Below are 6,880 nucleotides of genomic sequence, written 5' to 3'. Positions count from 1 at the left end.
TGCATTTGTGGTACAATATCATCTCTACGTCATGTAGATCAACATACTAAAAAGTCATCCCATGCCAGTTCTAATCTTACCAATTCACAATTAATGGCAAAAGTATTCGACCAAGCTAGGCGGCCTTTGGGGCTTGCTTTCAAGGATCTTTCAATATTAAAGATGCACAATTTAGGAAATACATTATCCAATACAATACCATTTTTAGTATTTATTAATGTAAAAGACGTGATTGCATCTTTGAATCATTCAGCTGGTTGTTTCGAATTTACTTCTTCGTGATTGCTAGTACCAAGATATCTGTCTCTTATAAAATGCAATTCTCCGGTGACATCTCCCTTTCGTTTGGTTGGTGATTCCACTGAACATGCAACTCCGATTCTAATTATAACAATCCACACACTCTAGAAGTTTAGTTCTTCTCTCACTTTGATTTTTATTGCCATCAGTATGGCCTACTGTTTCATCTTCCTCGGATAGGAATTGGATCCAAAATCTGTAGAACACGATCTGGCAAAGCCCTGCCAGCGTAGTTATGAAGGTTCAAACCATCTTTGAACATTTCATCAGTGGGTCTCTTTCCTATGAACATTTCCAATACAAGAATTCCATAATTGTACACATCTCCATGTATAGATGCCTCACCACCCATACCATACTCTACAATTTATACATCCACCAATCGTCACCAAAATCATACCACAACTAGAACAAATAAGATATTATTTGATTCAACTGAAAGGAAAGGAAAGTTACTGCATAAGTTTTCCCGAAAGACTAAAGGATAATAGGACTAAGTTAAAGTTAACAGGTTCTATAAACTGAACCATAAATGAAATATTGCACTAGTTTAAAAATCTTTACCTAGAGCAACATGGCCAATAGTTCCATTTACCAATTGAGGTGCTCTGATTGTTATATGAATTCTCCATTGATCCTGAAATAAGCTTTGCCAAACCAAACTCACTGACGTGAGCTACCATATCCTTGTCAAGAAGAATGTTGCTTGGCTTCAAATCACGGTGAATAACTGGAACATGGCATTGGTGATGAAGATAGTTAAGTGCGGAAGCAACATCAACAGCGATATTTAGTCTTTGATGTAGGTTTAACTTTCTTGAGTGAGCATCTTGTCCTTCACTATCTCGATGCAACCACTTCTCTAAACTTCCATTTGGCATGAACTCATAAACTAGTGCTTTAAAATCATTACCTTCAAAATACATACTAGAACAAGAAGTTAGTATCTTAACAAGATTTCGATGATGAATGTTTCACAACGATTCGCACTCAGCCATGAAGCTCTTTGAAGCACCTTTGTGGTGAAGGTTGAAAACCTCAACTGCAACAATCATTTCATCCTGTTGGAGCATTCCTTTAAATACGCACCCAGAACTACCTGAACCTAGAAGACTAGCTGGAGAAAAACCACCAGTTGCTTGAAAAAGATCTCTGTATGAAACCTTCAAATGTTGTTTTTCCATAAATAGTGAAGAAGATACTTTAAGTTTTGGCTTTCTTTTCCAATAAAGAATGAGAAAACATGATGCCAAAACTAAAAACAGGGCCAAGCTCAGTACGATTGCTAGTTTGAATTTGGCATTTTGGCAATTTCCACGTTTTTTATTAGTATCTTTAATTTGGCATTTTGGCAGTTCAATTCTTGAATACCCCCACATTGCTTGAAATTTCCAGCCACTGAAGTAGAACTTGTATTTTTAAAAATTCCTTCCATTGGTACCTCACCTTCAAATTCGTTGAAGGACAAATTCAATCTTTGGAGAAACTGAAGTTTTCCAAATATGTTGGAATCTGACCAGACAAGTTGTTAGTTGATAGGTCCATGGATAAGAGATTTTTTAAAGCGCTAAAGGACTGAGGAATTGTTCCTTCAAACAAATTGCTCTTCAAGTAAAGCTCTTCCATATTTAGACAGTTACCAAGAGTATTAGGTATTTCACCACCTAACTCATTTCTAGAGAGGTCGAGTTCCCTAATATTTTTTAAGTAACCTACTTCTAGAGGTAAGGACCCTGAGAAAGAATTCTGAGAGAGGTCCAGCATCACCGATAGGGAGGAAATACCAAAGATTTGTCGAGGTATGTTACAGGTTAGGCTGTTCTCATTAAGGGATATTGATTGTAAATATTGAAAACCACCAAAACTTGAAGGAATGCTTCCTTCCAACCGCCATAGGCGGCTTCTACACGCTCAATGACTGGCAAGGCCATCGCCATAACGGGTGACAAATTTTTCCAAGAATAGTCATTAAAGTTGTTTTCTATCATGTATTGAATGGGGATGTCCGGCTGAAAAGGAGGAAGGTCCAAAGCCATAGCATCTGGCTGGCTCAAAAAGGGTGGCGGTTATTACCAATAAGGATTGCTAATCCATTCAACATGAAACCATCGCCAGGTAGATCCTTTATATGATTGTAAAAATAAGTTGTCAAACACGGAGAGTATGTCCTTTCGTGGTGTAGTATGAAGGAGTTTCGACCAACTTCGGGGTGATGAAGTCTCCGAAAAGATGTCCATATGCAGGAGAATTCAGCAAACGAATGGAAAGATTGTACGGAATAATCTTTGGAGATGCCATCGTAGAAGGCGTGTGAAAAAAGATACTACACAGAGACAAAGATTAAAAAAAAATGAAAATAATGATTAAAATGACTAATTAAAACAAATTACATTTATTTATCATATGAAAAATTGCACTATATTTAAAAACTAAAAAGAAAATGACAAAGAATATAAAATTGCAAAATTTAAATTGTGTCATGGGCCCAAGTAATGGCGAGGGTTCTTTTGTGAGAGAAATTCATTTATAAGATTCTCGATGCCATCAATCCGCAACAGCCCGTTGCAACATTTTGCTCTGTGTCTGGTAAATCTCGGCGTGGTTCTCCATTATGAGAGTATGATTTTCCAAGGACTGGTTGTGGCTGTGCAAGAATTGTGCTTGTTCCTCTTGTATTGTCCGCAGGTCGTGAAATTCAAGAAAACTGGTGATGATAATGTTCTGATGTTTGTATAATGTCATCAGTCCTTGGTGAATTAAACGAAGGCCTTCCATAGGATTAAATATGTTGCATAATGCATTTTCAGTGAAGATGTTGTCATTGTGAACAAGCTTCGTCCGATTTCTGCACCGACATGGTTATTTACAACGTCGGGATTCCGAAACCGTTCAAACCGAAAGTGAATGGTGAGAATGTTAGCTATTCGAAGAGGTGTATTAGGAGCGAGAGAAAAACCCCAGCGCGATCATGATAAGTGTCACAATGGTTGGCAAAGGAGTCGCTTTTTTTCCGCCGCACGCGGCGATCACGCGTTCAAAAAATTTAATAATGCAAAAATCATTGTAGTTAGTCCGCAAGACCCATAGTAGATGGAGGAGGGTTTTGTTATTTCGAAGTCTTAGATGTGCCGAGCACATTATGAGCTAGCCATTGGATCACAGATAATTGGTTTTCTTTGCAAGGATCGGGCCGATAAACAATACAGCTTTTTCCAATTGTATTTGCGTAAAGGATAGTTGCAAACATCGGATGTCTGATATTGTCGAATGGTGAATCCCTAAAGGTGTACCCCTTGGTTCAGTAATGGGAATTTGAAGTACCTCGGAAATGATTTCCATAGTCAATTCACGCGTATCGGTTTGCACGCGGACAAAGAATTGCCCATTTTGGAAATAACCGTTTTATAGAAATGACAAGACCAATTCTCGGAATAAAATGCCGCTTATGATGTAGTAGAGGGTACCATCCTCGACATAAAATTTATGTGTCAAAAATGGATGAAAAAGACCATTTTGGAAATTTTCCATAAAATTTTGCTTGGGCATGAAAATTCGAAAGTGAGGGCCATTAAAGATGGATTGGTGAAGAAAATTTAGTGGAAAGGGAAGTTGAATTTTTAGAGGTGTCTATCCTTGCTATAAATAGGCACCAATCTGAAAAGATGCAGAAAAACTCTAATCGAGGTGTCACAAGATAGTTAGACCAGGTGTATCTTCTAAAATATGGCGCAAAAGTGGATGCAGTGTGGATGAGAAGAATGGGGCATGTGACAAGGAGTGAATTTTTTATTTATTTATTTATTTTTTAGCGTAAATAAATAGCGTAAGTAGAAAGACAAGGAAGATGTAAATATAATATCACAATAAGATGTAAGAACGTACAGAGATGTGAAAACACATCCTAATGACACGGGGAATAAAATACAAACTTAAATATTGGATAAGACAATATGTCATATTAACAACATTACTATAATAAAACAACTGAGCATGAAGACTTGAGTAGCATATTCAATCTGCTGCTGCTCAAACTTTTCTAGTGCATCCATGAAACTTGAAATTTGTAGCGAACTAAAAAACGATATTTAGAATAATAAGTGTAGAGGGAAGAAGATGAAGGGAGTGAATGTGAAGGATGTGTTGAACTTATCTATAAAAAGAAAAATTAGCCGTTTTCTGACCGTTTTTGGGTGTGGTTTCATGACCGTTTTCTGACCGTTTTTAGTGCGTTTTCATGACCGTTTTTTGTCCGTTTTCATGACGGTAAAATTTGCCATTAAGTGTGACATCTAAATATATATGTATATATATTATTATATATGTTTCTACCTATATAATAAAATATTGGAGATAACTAATATACTATTTGACAAGGCAGAAATTTTGGAAAATGTAGGAAATAGCAGACATCCTAGGTTGGAAAATTAAAATGCAAACACGTGAATAAAATATCAGGCATAATTAATATACAAGAACGAGAAAATAAACTGTCTACTGAGAATCCTCGGGGGCTGCAATAGAATCCTCAGGGGCTGCAGAAGAAGAACCAGGAGTCCTGCGACGGCGTGCAGGACGAGCTCCTATGGAGGCTAACTGCTCCTGGATATCACCTAGAGTATCCATCACCTGAGCTTGAAACTGATGCTGGTTCGCCATGAGCATTCGCTGGAACTAGTTCTGGCAAGTAGTTATTTGGTCCTGAAATGCATTCATGGAAGCTCACATTTCCTGCTGAAATTCGCCCATGTTGTCTGTCAGGGACTTGTGGCGAGTGGTCATATCTGTCCTTAACTCACCCAAGGTATGTTTCATCGATACCTAGCAAGTGTACATGTCTCTCATGCCACTGTTCATAGAACCTAAGGCATCCATAGGATGGCTCATCTTACCATAGCAAATCTTATAAAGAAGGGTGGGTGAGATGGACCCACGTTAACGTGCTCACCGCCATTGGTGTTGTGGGTTCGAGGGGCGAGAATGCATTTCTTGAAAACAAGCATATTCTCATATAGTGGCATAGGGAGTAACAAGGTGGCGGACAAAAGAAATCCAAATTAATCATAACTTGCATTACAAGAACGGCAAGAGGGGTGACTTGAGAGTGGCATGCGTAATGATATCAAAAAGAAAGGTAACTATGCAGAAGTTACCCCGCGGTATCTGGAGAATCCAAAGTAGGTGGAGGAATGTCTTGTTGATGTCCGATGGCTGTGAGGGTGCCAATGACATTCTGTCCCAACCATTGAGTCACTGACCGCCATTTGGTTCAAAAGATCGGGTCGCCGATACACACATTTTCCATCCATATTGTACTCACCCTCGATTAGCGCGTGTCAAGCATTAAGTCGTAAGTCCGTGGGTACATGGACTGCATCTTGAGTCAAAGACGTGGTGAACCACGGTATGCCGTTACATTCGAGATCAAAGCGGTGTGATTCCCGCGCACACCATCGATGGTGATCCAAAATGGTCGCCATTAAAGCTCCAATTGTTGTAAAATTTCAACACCAAATCTGTTAAATAAAGCCCACCATTGGCATATAAAAAATATTCCCATCCTCTAAAGTGTATTTCCGTATCGAAGAATGGAGCAAACATCCCATTCTTAAATAGAGCTCCAAAAATTTTCTCCACCGAAATCCGTGTTTCCGGCCATTGGTGATCATATGAAGAGGATGGATATTGATTTGAGATGAGGAGGAGAATTTGGAGTTTCTGACGGAAGGGAATTAGATTTGGAGTTGTGGTGGTCGCGCGCGAGACCTAGGTATAACGTGGACCTGTCTCGTGCGAGACTAAATCGATAGGGAATAAGATCCGATTTTGGGGAAGACGAAGGTTATAAGGGTGACGATAATGGTGGGTTGTCTCAGGTTTAAATGGACTGAGAATCACGAGATTTGGTTGGGCCCAAAATTTCCCAAGCCTAAATCAAGCCTAAAGCCTAATTTAAGCCTAAAAAATCTAAACGCTCACCCACAACTCGTTCGGACTCGAATTGGATGAATGAGATATCAAAATGATCGGCACAAAAATGCCATCCAATTATATGAGTCATTCAAAGGTCGCAATAGTTTTAAAAAAAGGAGGGTTGTTTTATTTATAAACAGAGTTTTTATTTATAAACAAGGGAGATTAATGTGAAAAACACTAGATGTCCGAAAAGTCACCATCCAAATTCATAAGCAACGCCATGTCGGCTCTAGAGTTTAACCCAATCCAACCAGACCGTGGCTTTTACCTCTATGTATTATGGGATTAGGTACATTATCCCATCCCGACCGTGCCACGGTCTAATAATATTGCCCCTTATTACATACCGGCTATCCTCAAACCGCCCCAAAGGGAACTCAAAGTAACCAATTCTAGGGGTTGGTCCGGGTGCACACTACACCAAACAAATTTGTCTGTAACAAAAATTCAGTTAGTAATGTTTTTTAGCGTTGCAAGGGGTTAGTAACGTTTTTTGGCGTTAAGTACTTTCTTAAGTGTTACGTTAATTAGAAATTCCATGAAATAATTTATGACGATTTTTAAACCGTAAGTTATAATTAGAAACCGTTGGTATCTGAGAAATTTT

The 6,880-nt window shown here is 38.6% G+C and overlaps 1 pseudogene; it reads right to left on the bottom strand.

Annotated features, from left to right (window-relative positions):
- Positions 1-463: 463 nt before the first annotated feature.
- On the bottom strand, positions 464-1,484 carry LOC147524375 (putative LRR receptor-like serine/threonine-protein kinase At3g47570 pseudogene; annotated as a pseudogene).
- Between the last annotated feature and the right edge of the window lie 5,396 nt (positions 1,485-6,880).

The sequence above is a fragment of the Coptis chinensis genome, chromosome 1 (assembly GCF_015680905.1).
Source record: "Coptis chinensis isolate HL-2020 chromosome 1, ASM1568090v1, whole genome shotgun sequence".
NCBI classification, from domain to species: domain Eukaryota; kingdom Viridiplantae; phylum Streptophyta; class Magnoliopsida; order Ranunculales; family Ranunculaceae; genus Coptis; species Coptis chinensis.
This window is presented reverse-complemented; position numbering and strand designations above follow the sequence as displayed.